Source organism: Petromyzon marinus, chromosome 55 (genome assembly GCF_048934315.1).
Source record: "Petromyzon marinus isolate PM22_M1 ecotype Great Lakes invasive population chromosome 55, UKy_Petmar_22M1.pri1.0, whole genome shotgun sequence".
Lineage (NCBI taxonomy): Eukaryota > Metazoa > Chordata > Hyperoartia > Petromyzontiformes > Petromyzontidae > Petromyzon > Petromyzon marinus.
Genome location: NC_133721.1, coordinates 8,459,385 through 8,482,556, shown reverse-complemented (window position 1 = coordinate 8,482,556; position 23,172 = coordinate 8,459,385).

Here is a 23,172-nt window from a genome sequence, read left to right as displayed (position 1 = left end):
GTTTAGGCATGATCAATGTGAAAGCATTTTGTTCCCCGATGGTCGCACATTTTGAACGGTTTTCGCATTTTACTTTTCAAGTTCATTTCGTTTAACCCACGCGACCGACCTCGGTTCACCAACATGACAATAGTAAAAAAAAAACAATGATAGGCGCCAGTAGAACCCCTCTTAACGACGGTAATTGTTTCCATGAAACCGGCCGTTAAGTGATTTGGTCGTTAAGCGAGTATTGGGAATACACGTTAAAGGCTTAATTCGTTCTGATAGCATCGAAAATGACCCTTTTTCGCCAAAAAAACATACTTTTAAAACCAGAGGTTTGTTTAGGTGAGATCGCGTAAATATATGCGTCGTTAAAACCCGCCACCACCCGACACAGCCAACTAGTAAGGGTTGTCACGTAAACAGAACGTGGCCAATTCGTCACTAGTACAGCACTAGTGTGTAGTGTATAGTGTAGTGTATAGTAGTGTATAGTGTAGTGTATAGTGTAGTGTGTAGTAGTGTATAGTGTAGTGTATAGTGTAGTGTGTAGTAGTGTATAGTGTAGTGTATAGTGTAGTGTACTAGTACAGCACTAACCGGTGTGTTGGAGAGCCCAGCCACAACATTAACAATCTGAGTACGACGTTTCGCCAGTAATCACAACTAGCTTCATCAGTCGACAGCCAGATTTGTGGAGAAGTCTTACTGTTTAGTTCCTTATATAGAGGTGTAGATGTGGTGACCACGCTTCTGCGCTCTTACGCAAAGTGTGCGGGTGCTGAGATTAATGAGCCAAAATACATTATGCATGTTAATTATGCGAGCCCTTTGATCTTGTCCTTCCTGTCCATTGCGTGTATTAAAATAGTCGCACCATCGGTAATCCCTATTGAAGTATGGTGGCCTGTATATGCGTGCATTTAAACAATGCACTATTTGATGATTCGCTTCCAAGGAGCACTAAGTCGGTAGCTATCCGAACGGTTAAAATTATTTTTAATGGTTAAAATTTCGATAGGTTCCCGAATTAGTCTTGGCCAGTAGTAGCTGGTTTGGCACAGAACTTCAACATTATCAAAATCAATCGAGTGTCCTTGTCGCTACGCACACACCGGTGTGCTGTACCAGTGACGAATTGGCATGTCCTGTTTACGTGACAACCCTTACTAGTTGGCTGTGTCGGGTGGTGGCGGGTTTTAACGACACATTTATATATTTACACAATCTTACCCAAAAAAACCTCTATTATGGATGATACTGGTCGCGAAAGCCTACGTGTTAAACATACTTTATAATATTTAAACAATGGATATTAATACAAAAAGACACTAACATTTCAAACACATAGTATTAAAATAAACATGGTTAATCAATGCATTCATTCATATTTACTGTATCTACAAAAGCCTGTTGTTAACAGGGGAATGGTCAGTAAGCGAACACATTAGTCGTTAACAGGGGTAGTCGTTCAGAGGGGGTTTCCTCTATACTACTATACACTACACTATACACTACACTATACACTACACTACTAAACACTACGCTACTATACACTACACTAATATACACTACACTCCTATAGACTACACTATACACTACTATACGCTACTATACGCTACACTACCATACACTACCATACACGGCTAAACACGACACCACTATACACTACACTAATATACACTACACTCCTATAGACTACACTATACACTACACTACTATACACTACACTACGATACACGACTATACACGACACTACTATACACTATATTACTATACACTAAACTACTATACACGACACTACTGTACACTACACTAACATACACTACACTCCTATAGACTACACTATACACGACACAACTCTACACTACACGACTATACACTGCTATCCACTTCTATAAACGACACTACTATACACGGCACTACTATACACTACACTATACACTACACTATACACTACTATACACTACACTATGCAACTCACATTGGCCTTTATGGAGGCCCGTCGTTCAGCGATCATTCGTTAACACAGGTGGTCATTAATAGGGGTTCTACCGCAAAATTAAGCGCAGCGTAGAAAGCAGATTTATACTTTCTTGTTTTTTGCTGTCAATTGTGTCCAGTCTGAGACCAAAGTTGCTCAATTTGGGAAACTGGTGAAATGTTAGGTTGGCTGCCTGCGTTTCATGCCAGGATCTCATTAGGACTGGCTAAGTGCTGCAATATGTCCATCTGGGCCCCCGAGGAATCTATGGTGATTTCCATTAATATTGGAAGAATTAAACACACGCAACACACACGTGCACACGAGGCGTACCTTTAGATAGACATCGATCTCCGAAAGCACCCAATGAAGCACATCATGACAGAACCGAGACAAACATCACCGCCAAGACAAACAGTCTAATGCTCTCATGAGTGCATCGCTGTGAGTCGACACCTATACTTGTGTAATCAAACAAAAGTCGTAGAATAAATCAGGGGTCCGATCCGTGTTTCGATATTTTTGGGGGATCATTCTACCCTGCCGCCGAAGGAAACGATTACCTTTTTGTTGTTGTTGTTGTTATTGTTGCGGGAGACATTGGCCCTTAATCCACAATTTATCATTCACTTAGGTGGGAGGGGGGGTTGTCCCTTCAAATGCAGACCTGCGTTCCGCTTGTACGTCGCACCAACGAGGCGGAACCGGGTGAAGGTTGGGCGGCCGCTAGGGTGACACTGGGGCAGAGCCCACGGCATTGTGGAAATTCATCGCAATTCACGAGCCGCTATTCCGCTCTCGATGATGAGGCACCCCCTTCCCCATCCCCCCCCCCCCCCCCCCCCCACCTGGTTGCAATGCCACACGAGGAAGTGCAGGGCGGGCGTAGTGACGACCCCCACTCCCCACCCCCTTATGCACGCAAATGCAGCTCTGCGTTGGGGATTACGAAGACGTAAAATAAGCAAAAAGACGCCAGAAACGCGTGCCACAAAATGTTTCACACCACCATCACCACACAAAACCTCCCCGCATCAGAGTTCCCTGTGGCAGAATGGGCACGTGATGTCAGAACCATGCCAACCAGGCAGTGGTGTGATGAGAGGCTAATCACAGCGCTTGTGCCAGGCTAGATTCACTTTGTGGCCGTCACGTGAAGTGTCGAAGGCCCGCTTCTTAGCAGGAGATCACGGGACAGACAGACCCAGGTATTAAGATTAATTGACTGAGATGACTGTCAGATGCACCGCTTGTGCTCCCCACTGTGCCAACTTTCTGCGTGTTAGCCGTCCGGTGCTCTGCTCGTTGCTGTGAGTGGCGTTCCCCTGCCCTGCTTTGTTGTTCGGAGGACGAATTAAGTGGCTTATCATCATCACGTGGGAATTTATAGCAGCCAAACACTCCGAAGGCACGTTGATTCTAAATGTGGAGGGAAATACCGGAGAACTCGGTGAAAAATCCACGCGAAAACAGGGAAAACATGCACTCTCCAAATATATAGGCGTCAGGGTCTGGATTGAACCCACGACTTATTGTATACCAGGCGAGTTAGTTAACATCTCTCCACCGTACCCCACAGCAGCATCCCACTCCTTCACGAATCGGTCCCAATCTCAGGCCCTTAACAGTTAAATGAAAGCAATCAATTTCTGCACGCATGCGAATTGTATTCATTTTGATTTTGCGTTGAGGGCAGTTGTAGTTTTTTTTTATATTCACAACAAAACATGCAGAAGAATTAGCTAGCCAGCTTGAAAGCCATGGCAAGGATAGAACCTGACCACGTAAATTTCTGCAAACCTAAACAATAACGCAAATTACAATAAAGCGTGATTATTGCCCAAATGGCAACACGACTAACAGTGACAGCCAATCGAACGGAACACGTTTGGGAGAGAGGATGTGCATCAAGTCCAGTATGGTGACTATTACGCCACAGCAGCATCTCTAAACTCTACTTCTTCATACATTGGTGTATTATTGTTGGCTTTAAAGCCATCTGATTTAAAGTTATAAGGCAAAAATCCCCCCTATAGCCTTGACAGAATGTTGGGGCAATGATTTTAGCGAGCACCTATGAAGGCCGGCACAGCGCACAAGGGGGTGGGTGGCCAGCACCATGCCCGGCCGCCTTTGCCTCCCCAGTGGCGATGTTTACACATTGCACCAGGTACTCATTTGAGGCTGAATCGACCTAGGGGAGGCCCATGACCGATTCAGATTATCGCTATGATTGGTGTTGGCCGTGAGTGGGATTCGATCCCGAGTAGCCAGGTTCAAAGTGCAGCATGCTAACCGCTGCACTAGCGCTCCCCACACACAAGTTACACAACACACACAAGTTACACAACACGCACAAGGTACACAACACCCACCCACGATCTGTGTCCTTGGCATCTAACCTGCATGGACATTACCAAAATGAAGTTCACAATGGCCACCCACTCTCTCCTTCGTTAAAAAGTGTGAGCTTATGGTTCATTGGAGCAAATCGTACCTGTGTACCCTTTGACACAATACTGTGTGCGTACATAATAACTGTGTCCGAGAAATAAAACCCATTCACATGCCTGCAGCATAGAATATAGCTGTCACGTGACCTGCAAAAGGCATTTGCTGTTCCAACTGTTGGGTTATGTAACACATTGAAATGTTCACCAAATCAGTTTTATTTTTACCTCTTTGATATATGTAAAGTTGCAACATAAGTTTGAAAAACGATCTGCGTGACAGCATTAAATTGCACCAATACAGGAAATGTTTCAAACCGCGGCGCATCTACCATTCAAATTTCATGTGCGAAGGAAGGCTTTGAGAAATTGCCTGACCGAAGCTGTTTGGTGGGGGAAGAAAGTGGACATTTACTGCCACTACGCTCCTTGACACGTGTCAACAAAATAGGTGGCAATTTATGCACGGGACTTGCGAGTCTAAATTGATGGAGGAGCAGTGTTCACGCAGATCACCGCCACAGTCACGGCTTTCCAATTGCATTTTCTCTCGGGTTGTTACTGCGCGTTGTTTCGATGTGTTGTCTGACGTTTCGTTCCACATGCTGGGAGATTCTTCGGGAATTTCAAGAAACTGCCAGCGCATGAAGCAAAACAACGGAAAGGGCCTTCTGTATGTACTGCATGTAAGTTGAGGTTCTTTCGCGCTGTACGTAGCCAACCGTGCTAATCTGAGGTGCGGGGGAAGGACAACAAACTAAGTACAATAAACAGGTCGAACGTAACCAGTTTTCAAGTCTAGATTTAAAAGTGCATAGCTTCCTAACATCGGAAGGATGAGCGTTGCAGACGGCCGCAGAAGCCCATCTGAACGCGTGCGATGCGGTGAACGTCTTTGTTTGGTGGCCAGCCAAACGCCGCCGCGAGGATAACCGGAGTCATGGTTTATGCTCAAGCAGAGAGCTAAAGCAGATTTCAACAAAAATCTATTTCTCAAGAAAAAGTCGGTGGCCCTCTTATATAAAAAATGGCCTCTCTCAACTAGTCATGAAACTCAACTCATGCGTACATGATTCAGCAATCATTAGTACCCCTTTAATAATCTCGTGAGGAATATTTAAACAATGATTTTGACTACACGTTTGCACAAAATGATGAATTGATTAAGACGCTTATTCAGAGCTTCAGTTTATTAGGCAATTCTTTATACAAGAGTTTATAGTGACTTAAAAAAATATATATGCTCATTAATAATAATACGCAAATTCTGTCCCCGTATCTTGCGAAACCCAGAATGAATAGTCGGAAAAGTGGGGTGCCAGGGAGATCAAATGGACTCTGGATACAATGCCACCCTCCTTAACACAACGTAACCGTTGCTCCGGGGAGATTAATGGGTGGACAAACTTGGACATCGGCAATTAAGTTATTTTATTTCTGGTTCTATCTGGTTACATTATTCCTTCCTCACCCATTCCCTTTCCCCAATGTTCATCCCCTCCCCCTTAAATGCACCGCTCCTCAGTCGTTACCCATCCCTCAACCTAGATAGGGCGGCGAGCCCGAATACCCTTGTTCGTTCCCGAATTTTGAGGGCGCATTACAGCTTGCTCGTTGCACGTTTTCTGTTGTTTGTGCCTCCTTTTGAAGTTCCCACTCTATTCAGGGTTTTTGAATAACAAAAAAAAGGCTGAAAAAATAAGAAAAAATCCGCATCATTTACTTATATAATTTGCATAACATTACTCCAAACTTATATTCATCGTCAAAATTAGCCTTGGTCAATCTATTGCTGGATGAAAGCCTCCCTAAATCACCTTCTCACGATCCAAGAATGTAACAATAATCGTCTCCTTACTGAACGCAAGGATCATCCCTTAGATCATCCCATTCGACTGCCACTCCATCGTTATTCTTGATCATCCGCCTTGTTAGTATGTATGTTGGACTTCTTTAGCACCGTACGTAGCCAACCGTGCTAATCGGAGACGTGGCCTTCATCACGTATCGTAAAACACCCTGCCCAAACCCGCTTACTTTTCTTAACAGAAAAATAAACTCAACGTATTCGTGAAAAGAAAAAAATATTTTGTCATTTGTGCTTGTGCATCTTGGCGCATGCAGCTGTATCACCAAATAATGTGTGTTTACTTTTCTAAACATATTTAATTGTGCCATTGACCTGTATGCGTTATCAAATCAGCAGCCAGTTGAGGTGGTTCAGGCACCTTGTAAGGATGCCCCCCGATAGACTCCCCCTGGAAGTCGACCGGGCAGCAACGTCCCACCGGGCCAAGACCCCCGTGCCGGCCCTGAACACGCTGGCGGGGCTGCGTCGCTCAGCTGGCTCGGGAAAGAACGCCTGGGAATTCTCCAGGAAGAACTCGAGTTTGTCGCCGGGGAAAGGGAGGTGTGGACCGCCACCACTCAGAATGCTGCCGCCGCGACCCTCACCAGGAGGAGCGGATTGAGAAACGATCGAAGGAACCTTCTCGAACCAGTGCGTTCCTCTCTTTGTCTCACAAAGCAATGCAATCACACATTTGCCCCACACTTCATTTGTTAACTTTTTCAGTCTTTGTTTCATTTGAATGACCGGTGTGTTTATAATGCATGCCACAGCAGGCAAAGTACGCGCGTTGATGGGAAAAAAAAATACGTCTTGCTGTTTGAACATTTTTGTTACCTTTCATTCTCGAATCAGCAGCCAGTTGAGGTGGTTCAGGCACCTAGTAAGGATGCCCCCCGATAGACTCCCCCTGGAACTCGACTGGGCAGCAATGATAATCCAATTGCTTCATTTATTCTCTTTGAGATGAAATACTTCTTGGCGTCGTAGAAAGGATGATCCTTTGACAACATAAGAGTATCTGCTTTCATATTCGAAAGCAATTATAAAGAGAAAAAATGCTTAATATCAACCGAATTATATGACAAAAAACCCAGCATACGCAAAAAAACTGTTCCCTTTTAAAGGTAATTTCCTTCAGAGTTCTCACCTGGTTTTAAGAAGAGGAATTGAGATATATTAAACTCACTGGATGACCATTCAGTCATTCCTAAAAAAAATAATGCTGGAAAGTTTTTTTACAATGCTTTATCCCAACACACAAGCCATTCTTTTATAGAATAATAATCACCATTAGTCATGATCTAGCCACTGATTGATCAAGGCCTTCTTCACATCAGCTGACCTCATGGCTCCATCTCCACTGTGGCCTATGTTTTTAATCCATCATTTGCAAAAAAATTATTCTCATGGCACCCATAAGAGTTTTTTTTGGGGTTAGATCACGTAAATATATAAATGTGTCGTTAAAACCCGCCACCACCCGACACAGCCAACTAGTAAGGGTTGTCACGTGAACAGAACGTGGCCAATTCGTCATGAGTAAAGCACACCGGTGTGTTGGAGAGCCAAGCTACAACATTTACAAACTGAGTACGACGTTTCACCAGTCATTACAACTAGCTTCATCAGGCGACAAACAGATTTGTGGCATGTTCTGTTTACGTGACAACCCTTACTTATTGGGTGTGTCGGGTGGTGGCGGGTTTTAACGACACATTTATATATTTACGCGATTTAACCCCCAAAAAACCCCTCTATTATGGATGATATTGGTCGCGAAAGCCAACGTGTTAAACTTCTCTTGACACATTGGCATTTTGCTTTCCATTTTCAAATTCAGATTTCCAAAAGCACTGGATCCAGCTCCATTTCGCCTCATTACCGTATCATATTATACTCGATCCACCTTCAATACATTCGCCTGACACGCTATCTTTGTTGAAGGACAAGCTGCAATGCAGGTAAAATTATACAATTTAAATCCAAATTGGTAAAATAGAAAAAGATAACAACGTAAATAAAACACAATTACTCATTTATCATCGTAATTATCATCATCATTAGCCATGATCAATCAAATGCTGAATGAAATTATCTCTCCAAGCTATCATCATTATATTGTGGTCCTGCGACACTCCAACCCACCGAGCAGCTGGACATTCTCCTGATTGCATCGCCTTAAGTAAGAAGTAAACTCTTAAAGATAGAGACGGAAGTGGATCACAGCTCTCAGATTGCTATGTGCATGCATCTCTGCTTGATCTGTGCATTGTTGCACACTCATATAATACACCAAATGTTGGTCCCGAAATCAGTAGAGTTGTTACCGACACCGTGGATTACGCTGTGAATAGTGAATGCATTAAAATTAGTTTGAGGTTGAGATAAGCACAATAACTACCCTAAATCATTATGAGACCTCCTTTGCCAGTAACACGATATACTAATAGGTTTTACCATTTTAACTGGCACAAAAACTGACATCTTTATTCAAGGCATCATGTTTGCAATAACCACAACACAAGCAGTCAAAATGCAAACAAAAGAGACAACTCTGATAATAATATGCACTGTCCTTGAATTTGATTGGTCCACACCCGAGACGACTTTTGGCGTCATCTGGTCATCTGGTCCAACACCAGTGGAGACTAGGCTCTAAGAAAAGCCGTCTCGGGTGTGGACCAATCAAATTTAAGGACAGTGCATATTATTATCAGAGTTGTCTCTTTTGTTTGCATTTTGACTGCTTGTGTTGTGGTTATTGCAAACATGATGCCTTGAATAAAGGTGTCAGTTTTTGTGCCAGTTAAAAGGGTAAAACTTATTCCTATATCTTGTTACTGGCAAAGGAGGTCTCATAATGTAAATGCTCACCCCGAGCCCTCAATACTCTGATAGTGCGCTGTTTTTTTGAGTTGTACGCCTTTTGGCGTCTTCTGGTCCAACACCAGAGGAGACTGGGCTCTAAGAAAAGCCGTCTCGGGCGTGGACCAACCAAATTCAAGGACAGTGCCAATATTATTATCAGAGTTGTCTCTTTTGTTTGCATTTTGACTGCTTGTGTTGTGGTTATTGCAAACATGATGCCTTGAATAAAGGTGTCAGTTTTTGTGCCAGTTAAAAGGGTAAAACATATTACTACCCTAAATCACTTGACGAATCTATAGAAGTGCTCATGAAGTGATGTTGAAATATGTCAACATTAATTATTTATATATACATTATTTAATCAGTATATTTGGAGAGGATAACCCGTGTTTTTTTTTCGTCACAACTCTTAATGCTACATGTGCCATGAGTGAATGTCAATTTCCAGTGATGACTGGTAAATGATGTCCTGTGTAGTACAGAGGCCGATTTTCATTTTAATGTTCAAGAGCTAATAGGTACGGCAGGAATAACAGAGGAAGCGCCGAGACATCAAACTGCAAACGAACTGTCGACACGTGACGCGTTACTACACACTCGTGATGAGAGAATGGGCGAGAGTACTCCTGCCCACTGCCCTATTATGGCAAGTGAACAAACATCAGGGACAGACCAAGTAGAGAGGCTGATTTATTGGGAGTGGTGGTGCAGCGGTTGGGCGCCCTGCACTACGAACCCTGCGACACGAGTTCCATTCCTTGCTGAAGGCCAGCATCCACCGCGATTATCCGAACCCAGCCTGGTCCTAGGTATTTTTTGGTCTAAAATGAGTACCTGGTTGCAGTTGTGTAAACATCAGCATGAGGAGGACAAGGCGACGAGGAATTGCTCTAGCCACACCCGTAAAGGCCATGATTGGCCTTTACAGGTGCTCGCTAACCGTGCGTGCCTCAACAGTCTGATCGAGGCTAAAGGGAAATCGTTGTCCTCGTATGGCATGGTGCATTGTTGAGGGCAGTCGAAGGGTGAAATGGTTGTAACCATGAGCAATGCACCCAATTAGAGATCAATCTATGGGCTTCCAAACTTGGGGCAATCAATCCGAAACTGACCTGAACCTCCCCTGGGTCAACTCAGCCTGTAACCAGATCCTGGTACTAGTACTGCGGTCACATAAGCGCTGGGGAGATAATGGTGGCCGGACTCTACCTCTTAAGTGTGCGTCATTGTGCTTGTGTGGGTGTAAGAAAGAGTGCAGTTGGTTGGCGCACTGCACTGTGAACTCTGCGACCTGAGTTCGGTTTCCTCTGTAGGCCAACATCGGTGACAAATATCTTCACCGGTCCTGGGCGTCTCATAGGTCAAGTTGGCCTTCAATGGGTACCTGGTTACAGTGTTTAATCAGAATGTTCATCAAGACTGGAGAAATCCGATGAGCTATGAAGCTCTTTTTTCACATATGTATAATAAGGGGCACGGGATCAGCACGTTACAACAACAACAAACGATACAAAAAAACGATAGGAGTGCAAAATAAAGAACTAAGCAAGTCACAAAACATAAATAAATAAATAAAACAATCAACGTTCATCACTCAATGCAAGCTCGAAGCTAGGGCAAGGCGGAAAGACAACACCATAACACTGGGGAGACAAAAGCTGCCGGGTGTGGTGCTGATCACGACACCCACCTGCCTTAATAGATGCTCGCTATAAATTCCGATATACAACATTCCTGGGGGGTAGGTTGGCAGGGGGGTGGGGTATCCCGACATTTTAAGATTTGGTAAAAAAAAATCCAATTGTTCAGGATCTCAATGGGGGGTGGGGGAGGGTGGGAGGAAAGGGGCATGGCAATGGCTCCCACTGCCATCTCCGGACCCACCACTGGCTCGCAAACAGCATTTGCCACAGCATCGTGTGCAGGCTGCATTGGCGATCCTTTGTGATTGTGTCGCTGGGCACACCAGCCATTCTTGCGCCCCACTCGTCGGCGTTGTCGCCATGCATATGGAGAGTATAGGAGTCGAAGAGAAAGTGAGAGACATGTGTCTGACGTGTGACAGGAGAGATGCCGGTGCTTGCTGATTAGACGGAGAGGCGGTGAAACTGTGGGATCCACGCTTGGTGCAAGTCAATCCTGTTGGGAGAGGAATCTAGCGGAAAATTAATATCGTTATATATTTATTTATTGCCTTCGTTCCCAGGTGCCATCGAAAACCAAAACAACAACAACAACAAAAACCGAGAGAATACAATAAAATGAAATAAGAAAACAATACAATATCTATATGCACACTGAAGGTGTCAATGACGACGAGCCTAATGGAGCCGTGATGGAGGATGGCTTTTTTAACACGGTGGCATTTTACACACACGCACATATTTTTTAAAATGTTGGCTGGAAGGAATATATTTTTTAAAAATATATATTAAATAATCACTTTTATCTTCAGCTCATCTCAGCAAAGCAATTCAAGTGAATCATGCAAAGCTAATGTTGTACTTAGGTTCACTGGAGCAGTTTGGCAAGGTATAGTTATATTCAGCAAAGTAAAAACAAAAACTGGTTATACAAAGCAAGAATCAAACGACTCCAATGTTGTAGGGGGAATAATAAAAACTAATTTGTTGCCATATTGCAATTCATGCCAAGACGGGTGGAACCTTTCCAGGGGCAGCAGCCGAAGAAGAAGAAGAATCTTGGCCAAATTTTTTCATGACTTATCTCGATCAAAAATCACTCCATACACAATGCCTCAAATCGAAGAGACTCAATCTTTGCAACAATCTTCCAAAAAATAAGCTTAGGCATCTTGAGAGAATGGATTTTTTTTTTGCCAAACTAATTCGGCAAATGCAGCCCATGTTTATTCATCAACAGGGGCAATGTATTTACTCACCCCCTGTGAAGCAACTATTGGTTACCAATAAGATTGCTGCAATACGGCGACACTCCGATATATCGTATGATATAAGGCCAATGCAGAGTCTACTTTTGAAAATATAGTTTTGCAAAGCTCGTGTTATTTCTTGTGGAATGTGTCTGTTCCTGACAAAATCATTGATGAAATTACAAACACAATAATTAAACTTCTCAATAAACATCGAAGCGTTTAGTAGTGTTTTTTTTTGCATGGGGATTATATGACCTCATTATTTTCATGGCTCATTAAACTAAAATATGTATTTATCGTGGAACTAACATCAGTGCGCTTTATTTTCTAGTCACACTCGGAATGTCACAATGGCGAGAACGTTTAGGGGAGGCTTCAATTGAATGAACCAGAGACTGAGACCATTTGGATAGTCTCTGTGCTGCAAATTAACAGAGGAGCGCTCGAAAGCGCTACAATAACAACATTGTGAAATACAACTGCAAGGTTATCTCTCGCGATAATCGCCATGTCGTGAACAAATTATATTGCAGAAATCAAAGTTGCCACCTATTCATTGCTCAAAGTTCCATTAAGGGTTTTACAACGCATATAAGTTGAGGGCACCTCCTCCCATGCCTCGCTTCTCTTGCTCAGCATTTCAGAAGCTCTTTAAGAAATTGCTGGCAAATAATTCAAAGCCGCTGCATCTACACGACTATTGTTTTCGTCGTCAATGACATGGTACGTTCTTAGTGTCCCTTATAATGAGAGCTTATGTAAAATAAAGACATTATGCCCCCCGAAGTGTCCTAACCCTCCATATAGAACAATTATCTACAAATCCATACATAAAACAATGCATTGTACACTGAAAGTTAGTGCAACGTATTTCTTAAAATTGCTGCTCGCACCACTGCTGGCGGGAAGGCCTCGCTCTGAGAGGCAGCTCTCGAGCAGGGATCGGCAACCTGTGGCTCCTTAAGGACTGCTGCTTCGTGACCGTGACTTATTAAGGACCGCCGACTCGTATTCACCACGTGCATTGCGGGCTCTTGAAATATTGAGTTGTTCATATTCTTAGCTCTTTCGGTAAAGTCGCGTTGAAGGGAAACAATAAAATAATAATATATATATATAAAACAATAAAAATTCTATTTATTTTATTATCTTATTGTTTCCCTTCAACGTGACTTTACCGAAAGAGCTAAGAATATGAATTACTGCAGTCACGAAAGGTTTAAATCAAAATATTGAGTTGTGTTTTTTTTCTTTTTACGGAATATCAAAAAAAAAATGCCTCCTCTTATTATTTTGGCTACTCATCCCTGCTCTGGAGAGAGCCACCCTCGAGGGTACTTGGCCTACTCTTTCACGTTGGTCAGTACAACTTGGAAGAGGTGGGAGCACCCACACTTTACCCCATCGCACACGACCTTTCCATCGACGTCTTAACTGTGGCTCTACCCATGCATGCTGTTGGATGGACACAGGCGGGGGAGGGGGGTAGGAACCTTGCACCGATTGTTTCGGACCAACGATCACTGCATTGCAAGTCCAGTGCGCTAACCAATTACACTGCAATTTTAAGATAGCATTGACACTCAGTTCATCGTCTATGTGTGATTGCTATAGAATTTGCACCACACCCCACCCCCACCCCCTTTATATGCACAGACTTGTACGACCAAATGTGTTCTCCTGTAACTCACAGTGTCAGTAATAGTCACAGCAGAGATGTATCTCAGTTGGAGCAAAGGGAGTCTGCAAACAAATTAAGGGTCACGTTGCTCTGTGTAGCCTTGTTAAATTTAGGGGTGCAAAGACGGAAGGGGTTCTATGCATATATGTGTAGTGACTGACTCAGAGACACTAGGAGTAGAGGCACTCTATTGATTAACAGCCTTCACAGGTTACAAAGGTAACTACAGCTCCCAGTCAGGACAGCTGGCAGACTGCCTGGCTGACGACGCCGAGAAGGTGAAGACGCAGACGAAAACTTCAGCAGCACAAGGGGATCCCACTCACAGCGACAGCCCCGAGCCTTCGCTAGGGTTCGCCTTTTATCCTCCCGGTGTGGCCTCGCTCTGCCCCGGCCACGCCCCCCCCCTTCTAGAACCTACTCGCGGGTTCCCGGGCTTACTTCACGTGCCCCCTCTATTACCTTTCCCCCACATTCCTCTCTCTCTGGTTTATCACGTGACCTGCTGACAGGCAGGACTGCTGCAACTGCAGATCCCCTTCTCTGCCAGCAACCCGCACTATGCTACGTAGTGACCCATTCCATGTCACTACATATGTATGCTGGGCTTCTTTCGCACCGTACGTCGCCAACCGTGATAATGGGAGGTGCGGGGGAAGAACAACAAGCTAAGCACAAAAAAACTGTTGTAAAGAAATGGGTTTTCGGTCGATAACATAGCATTACTCTGTGTTTACAAAGTATACATCAAAATGACGATAGAAGCAGATAACAGCAGGTTGTAGTGCCGATAGAAATCTGAATTTAATAATGAAAAGCAAAATCGCATTTTTTAAAAATATATAAATGCGTATTACCTGCTACGGCATGCATCATAGACACTGGAAAGTGTGCAAAGACTCATGGTGGAGAGATTCATGCTTGGACTTACATTGAGAGACAAAAAGAGGAACAAGCGGACTGGAGAACATACGCAGGTTAACGACATCGTTCAAACCATTAAGAAAAGCAGAGTGGGTTTGGAGGATAGCAGCCGTCATCGCTGTAAGGGATGGTGATGGCCTCTTGGCAAGGTTAGGGTCGGAGGAGTGGCAGGTAAAACGAGGGAACGCACCCAAGACGATATCCACTGTGGAGATGTAGCAACGAAATCCGCTTATGCGTGGATGCCATAGATTAGCGGTGGCCAACTGTTGTCTCTGCTGAGCCGCATCTGGCTCTTTAGTTCACCACCCGCAGCTTTATCGATGGGGCATAAAGTAGAACGCACTATCAACAGGAGCAAAGAATAATTAATTAAAGTTAGATCATAAGTTGTATCTTCTTTGGTTCTTTCGGTAAAGTCACGTAGAATGAGAATAAAATAATAAATTGATAAAATAAAATAACACAATAATATTCTCACGACGTTTCGGCCACAACACAAGCGGCCTTCATCAGGTGAAGGGAGCGAGACTGTCTGGTAGGACCGCGCTGGAGTGAGAGAGCCACGTTCAGATCACGGCTTTTAAGCTGTGTGAGAGGAACAAAGAGCCCTCAAATTTCCGTACCACGGATAGCTACGGGCCCCGTTCAGACGGACGAGTTCGTCCATGGTCGGAACAGAGGAGGGGGAGAGAGACAGCTGCGAAGCCCTAGTATACTCCATGTTGTAAACCATACCATTAACCGTGGTGTGAGAGGTATTAAGAGGCAATGCTGGCGAAAGAGCTGCGGTCTGAAGGTCATCGTAAAATTACAATTAATTAAGAACAGAAATGATTTAACACATCTTTCCAGTGGTTACTAAGCCTGAATCCATCTTCTCGGTTGAAATTGTCTCTGTGCTTGTATATGTGAATGGCCTCATGAACGAATCTCTCATGGTAGCCAGTTGGTTTGCAAAGAACCTCCGTCTTGGAGAAGTCAATGTCATGTGAGCCCACTGAATTGTAACAGTGATCTGCCACGGCAGAGGAGTTCGTCTTACCGTGTTTCAAGTCTGCTTTATGTTCGCGGATGCGGTCCGAGATATGTCTTTTGGTTTCTCCAATGTAGCTACTACCACAGAGGCACTTTAGTTTGTAAACACCCGGGTACTGTATGTCTGGAAGAGCATCTTTTACAGATGGAACTAAATCACGGATTTTGTGTACTGTGTTGAATCGGACCTGGATCTTGTGTTTATTCAGGATTTTGGAGATCTTTTTAGTGACCCCTGCAATGTAGGGTAAGGTGATGGTTTTGAGTGGCTCCACAAGAGGATCCTTCTTCATGACTGGAGTGATGGCTTTGCGGATTGTGTAGTCGGAGTAGCCATTAGCCCTGAGAGCCTGGTGTACGTGCTTGAGTTCACTGGTAATGTGTTCCTGGTCGGAAATGCATTGGGCTCTATGGTATAGAGTCTTGATGAGGCAGTTCTTCTGGGATGGATGGTGGTGGGAATCCGGTTTCAAGTAAGCATCTGTATGGGTAGCTTTCCTGTAGACAGAGTGGCTCATACAGCTTAAAAGCCGTGATCTGAACGTGGCTCTCTCACTCCAGCGCTGTCCTACCAGACAGTCTCGCTCCCTTCACCTGATGAAGGCCGCTTGTGTTGTGGCCGAAACGTCGTGAGAATATTATTGTGTTATTTTATTTTATCAATTTATTATTTTATTCTCATTCTACGTGACTTTACCGAAAGAACCAAAGAAGATGAATCATTGCAGTCACGAAAGCTTTAAATCGAAACATAAGTTGTATGATAGAATATTACATTTAGGAACTCCTCTACAAATAATAATTAATTAAAGTTGGATAATAAGTTGTATGATAGAATATTATACTGGTAGGAACGAAGTTGTAAACTGAGTGTACCAGCCTGCAATACCAGCCTGCAATAGATTAATGTGTCCGTCCGTCCCCTTTCAATACTTTAACGAAGTGAAATCTCGTGCTGTTGGGGTGTAAAAATAAAATTGCGCAAAATTCCAATGTTCCTACCAGCCCACCCTGCAGGGACCTGTTATTTATGAACTCCTCTACTTATGAACACTCGACTTACGAACTTTCACAGTTACGAACAAACCTGTCCGTATTTCCAGTTACCTTTTTTTGCACCGTTTGGTTTAAGTCCAGCTGCCGTGCAATAAATGGCGGTGGTGTCATCTACATCTGCAGAACATGAAGAACCAGTGGCATCTACTTCTACAGGAGATTTTACCATTTTAAAGCCATTCCCCGTGTTTAGTGTGCATGCCGTACAACGACAGAAGTTGGACTTACGAACAAATCGGCTAACGAACAGACCTCTGGGACCTAACTCGTTCGTAAGTTGAGGAGTCCCTGGATCCACTTGGCTCTTTGCAGCATTCATGGGCACTTTTTTGGCTCTTGGTCTGTTCCAGAATGGCCACCCACACCATAGACGGATTGCTTCAGCGCAGGACCATGAGAGATTACATCTTGGAGGTGCGTTGATCCAACAGTGGATTGTTCATGGCTCCTGCTTTTGATGATAATGGTGATATTCAAAGCCTTTGTTCTAGGCATGTAATGATACAACCTCTCAGGCTGCCTATAACTGTTGATGATAATGATCATGATGACAGCCTTTCATACACATGCAGTGTGTAATTGTTTGCCACATTGTGTGCGGTGTCTCAATTCTAAATAATGCTACAAGGGAGAGGTTTCACTCAAAGCACGAAAAACAATGAGGCAGTAACAACACATCCACAATAAAATAATAAAATAAAACAATACAATTCTCACGACGTTTCGGCCACAACACACAAGTGGCCGAAACGTCGTGAGAATTTTTTAGTTTTATTTTATTATTGTTTATTTTATTCTCATTCTACGTGACTTTACCGAAAGAACCAAAGAAGATGAATCCTTGCAGTCACGAAAGCTTTAAATCGAAACATCCACAATACTTTCCTACTATATACAAAAAATAAAATCTTACATATATATGTTTTAAATACTTTCCTATTACACACAGTATACTCTCTTTATATACTAAACGAAACCTTCCGTATAAAAAAAACATGTTAATTTATTTCAATTATCATAAGCAGATTGTCAAGCAATGGCCAAAGAGTGTCGGTGGAGTGAATACTGCTTTGTTTATTTCACTTTCTTGCTGCCGCATGAGCAGTGGGAACGCTGAGCAAACCCACGGACATCTCAGAGCCCCACAGCAGCTCCGGGGAGCCTCGGACTTGTAAAATAAAATAAAAACCCTAAAGTTGCACGAAATATCATCTCAAATTCATACCCTAATAAACGTAACGATAAGGACTTGGAGAAAATCGACCTCGTCTCTATCTTGCATGAACCTCACACTCTGTCATCCCGTTTCATCGACGTTTCTCTTATTTGCTTGATGATTACATTTCTGGGATGGGACTCGTAATTATCTGACCAAAGGTGTGTCGTTGCAACCCTTCCACCAGCGAACACCACGACGCATATCAGAGCTGTCGCGTGTGGCAAACATTCATTTGATAGGCCCATTATTACCGTTGAAGCTCATCCCCCGGTAAGTACACCTATTAACGCACCACATCTCTACATTTGGTCTATATCTCTTCTGGCATGTAACTGTGATTTTATTTTAAATAGCCTCATCCCCCCCCGCCGCCCCATCCCCAATGGTCGAGCAGCACCAACACCAACACCACTGCAGATGCCATTGAGAGCAGAACGGCACCGCCTATTGGCTGTGCGAATGAACAGTGTGCGCTTGCGTATGGCAGCAGCTGGCTTTAAAGGAGGGCAATGTTATCACAAGGACAATTAGGGGATTACAATCACCGTGGGATGCATTAGGGAATGCAATTCCGTTGGCGTGCATCTACCTCTTGTGTAAAAATAAAAATAAGACTGTGTGCCCGTTAACCGCATCGCTGAAGCACCCGCCACACCGGTCTAATCATGTTTACAATGCATGCGCGTCTAGCGGATGGAAAGGTCTAGCGATAGCCGACATTTCCTCTGGGCCCTATTAAAAGCTACCCCCCCCCCCACCTCTCACTCAGCCCCGGTGATAATGTGCTGCATGAGCATCATCAGCGAGTGTGCCACCCCACAGAGGTCACGTCACAGCTCGCTGTCCCCCTGTCCGCTTGCTCTGCGGTCGCTCGTCAAGCAGGGATCGTTGTGCCGTGCCGTCCGGAGCGGGAGGCGATCATTTGTTTAGTTCAGTGCTTCTTTTTAACCTTTTGCTGCAGCCTGCGCCCCTTTGGTTCTCCATCGTAAAATAAAAAAAAATGTCATGTTAATAATCACACAGAGTAGTTGGGTGTATTTACATTATGAGATCTCCTTTGCCAGTAACAAGATATAGTAATAGGTTTTACCCTTTTAACTGGCACAAAAAACTGACACCTTTATTCAAGGCATCGTGTTTGCAATAACTGCAACACAAGCAGTCAAAATGCAAACAAAAGAGACAACTCTGATAATGATATGCACTGTCTTTGAATTTGATTGGTCCACACCCGAGACGGCTTTTCTTAGAGCCTAGTCTCCACTGGTGATGGGCCAGAAGACGCCAAAAGGCGTACAACTCAAAAAACAGCACACTATCAGAGTATTGAGGGCTCGGGGTGAGCATTTACATTATGAGACCTCCTTTGCCAGTAACAAGATCTAGTAATAGGTTTTACCCTTTTAACTGGCACAAAAAACTGACACCTCAATTCAAGGCATCATGTCTGCAATAACCGGTTATTGCAATAACCGGTTATAAACAATCTGGCCACGTCTCGCACCCCCAGAAAGGGCATCTCGCACCTCCAGAGGGTAGCGTGCATCCCAGGTTAAGAACTACTGGTTTAGTTTGTTGTCCTTCCACCCGCATTTCCAAAGGAGGCTACGTACGGTGCAAAAGAAGTTCAACATACATATACACATACGGAGCAACTGTGGTCAAATTTTCTGTGCGGGTTCCTCCGTGCGGCGGGACAACGGTGGCGCGTCTGACGATGTGCCTGCTAACCGTCGTGACCACTGAACCGCCCATACCCAGTGCAATGTGTGTGTGCGCATGGCGCAACTGTGGGGAGCGGTAGTGTAGCAGTTAGCACGCTGCGCTATGAAACCAGCGACCCGGGTTCGATTCCCGCTCACGGCCAACACCAGTGACAATTATCTGAACCGGTACTGGGCCTTCCCTAGGTCGACTCAGCCTCAAATGAGTACCTGGTGTGGTGTGTAAACATTGCCACTGGGGAGACAAAGGCGGTCGGGCGTGGTGCTGGCCACCCATCCCCTCGTGTACCGTTCCAGCCATCATAGGTGATCGCTAACAGCACTTGGCCCTATTGTCTGTTAAGCCTAAACGGGGGATCTTTGTCTTTGTCGCGTAACTGTAACTCTCTAAAAATGTTTGCATCTTCTACCCTTTCACATGCAGTCGTCCGCGTCTTTCGTCTCACCTACGTTCGCTCATTTCTGTAAAGCGCAGCGAAGCATTTCCCCACCTTTTTTTTTTTTCTTAAGCGGTACTCATTTCATATTTGCCCAGAGCGAGTTGGCAAGTCTGAGCGTTTAACATCGTGCACGCTTACGAGTCCAGACCATCACGACTCGCACCGTCGCAAGATCTTTGGAACAACACCGCTTAGAGTCTCTTGCAAAACTGGATCAGGGTCAGGGATGGATTCCCGGACGTGGGCCGGTGACTCGTTCCGGGCCTTCGGGCCGGAGATCCCAGACAAACTGCTCCGGCCACCGTATAGACACACGAGGTTCACACGCGGCGGGTATAGTAGATCACCGTGGGTTGCGGATCGTGGAGACCTCTGTGTGCATGGTGTAACCGTCCCTTGGTCCCAAGGTGTTCACATATCCGACATTTTTCGCGTATCTGCCTCAGTCATAGCGAGTGGAATATCATGCAAGGTTGCGCTGGAATGCAATACCGCCGTTTATAGAATTTGTTAACGACCTCGCCTTGTATACAGGATGTCGTGAGCGCGATCCCGACCCTGACACCTGTATATTTGAAGTTTGCATGTTCTCCCCGTGGTTGTGTGGATTTTTCTGCAGTTTCTCCCGTTTTTACCCACCACATTTAGAAACATGCGTCTAGAGTATTTTGGGTGCTATGAATGTCCACATGATGAGCCACTTCATTGGGCTTTCATTTGTGATAGGCATGTCGCTTTATAAAGAGCGATATATCTCAGTGGGTCTTACCTGGTAAAAAAAAATGCATAATTTTACAAAAGGCCAAAATGTCATCTCTAAATTTCAGAGTGCCGAGTAAACGTCGAAGCAATAGAAAATGTATTACGAAACTAAACTCTGAATGATTTGTTATATATAAATTATCCAACCAATTCAATTCGCCCTTTGTTGTTGCTGCCGTTGTTGAAGCAGACAAATGGGCCGTGGCAGACGAGAGTTCAGTCCAGTTACTCGTTGGAATCCATTACACGTTTCCCAATAATAATAATTTAAGTTTATGAAGCGCCCTTAAACAATCGTTCTCAGGGCGCGATGCATGGATAGGTGGAAATCGTTTAACATCAACCGAGGAAAGAAGTGAGTGAGACAGACTTTTGAAAATAGCTGAAGAGAGAAAGACATTTCAAACAGACAAGTTTTCAGTCGAGATGTGAAGATTTGTGGTGCCTCAGAAGTCCTCGCCTCGAAGAGAAACGAGTTCCAGAGTTAAGGTGCCGCAATTACAAAGGCACAGTCATCACCCCAAGTGTGTAGCCTACACCTTTGGGCAGTGAGCAATGCGCATTCTGTGGAGCTTAATGATCGTGATGGAATATATGACTGAAGGAGGCCATGATTGTCGTGAGGAGCAAGTCCATGTAAGGCCTTGGATATGTCTCCTTCATCACTGACACTTGGGGGGAAAGATAACTGTTGGCAGGGAAGACATTAATCTCCCCCTGTACCTGTGCACTTATTATTGCGCCTTTTCTGCCAATTTAATTCCAATTTTGCTTCGAGTTTCACGTCACGTGATGGAGATGATCCATTCCATCGCCCCATGCCAGGGCGCTGTCTGCGGAAGAAGACGTTACAGAACTGCTTTAAAAAAAAATTCGTATCAAGTTATTTCTTATCCGCAATAGGAGGCAGCTACAGAAAGTGAGAGAGATAGCGTGTGTGTGTGTGTTTATTGCATAAAAAATCCGGACAGCACCAAAATTTCACGTGGTGGTTTTTTTTTCGTGACTGTGCAGAGAACATATCATCTCACACTCCACTTGATAACAATTAAATGCACAGCCCTGCCATGACTTGCTCGTGCCACTGCCGGCGGGAAGCTACTTGCACAGGTAGGAGTTTAAACAGCTGATGGTAAGGGTATTGTGGCCTACTCTTTCACGCTGGCCAGATGTCTTGGAAGAGGTGAGACCTCCCCCACCCTCCACCACAGCACACAACTTGCCAATAGACTGTCACTACAATCGATAACCTTGCTTTAATCAGCAGCTGCTGCCTGTGATTCAAACCGCGAAAGCCACTACGTTCGCCAGCTCAGCACTCTTTACCTATGAGCCATCAGGTCACCTCTTGCCCCGTGCCCTTTTAATTTAATTCAATTAGCCACACCGGGCTGGGGAAAGGAAAAAAAATCTGGTATCTTGTCAGGGGACTATGCTGTCTCGGCTGAGCTGGACTTTCTCACGCCTGGTTGGATGCGGTCTGATTGGAAATATTTGGAAAGTTTAAAACGCTGGCGTCCTGCGCAAAGTGTGAAATCGCAGAGTGACCTTGGCGCATCAGCAGTTTCATCGCTCCGATGAAAATAAGAGGGGTTTTTTGCCAACTTAGCTTGAGGTGACTTTAATGAACTGTACCCGCAAGAAACCAAAAAGAACGTGGTGTACTGTGATGGTTGTTTTATTTAAATTCCGGGCGGGTGAAAGGAACAATAAATAAATACGAAAGCCAAAGTTACTTTCTACCAAATGTAAGGGATGTCTTGGTGTGGATGTGCACTGTGTACATTGTTGGTAGGGTTACTCCGATATGATATACCTGGACTTTCTCTGATATCGGCCGCATACGTTTATTTTTTTTTCCTGTCGACCAGCCTCGATCCTGTTACGTTGGTAGCGTTTGTTACGTTTCGCCCTGTACCCTTGGTCTCGTCCGTCGCTTGCGAGGTCACGTGATGATGTTGTGTTTATCCTCCGTACCCTTGATCATGTTTGTTGCGCTTTCGCTGGGGTGTTCTCGTCCTTGCATTGTCACATTCAAATGCGGTTCACAACGTAATGCATTTTGATATTCTATTTGCATGATTGACGCGTCATTAAACAATAATAATTGTTATTACAATTCACCGTGTGCTAATTTACGAAGGTGTCAAATTCTCCCACGATGTTGCAAATGTATTTCACGATTTCATTGTCTTGTCTATGTTATTTCATGCACTTCGGGTATGAACAAAGATTGCCCGAATATTTCTTCCACTTGCAGTTCACGCCACACAAGCCTGCCACGCATCCTGTC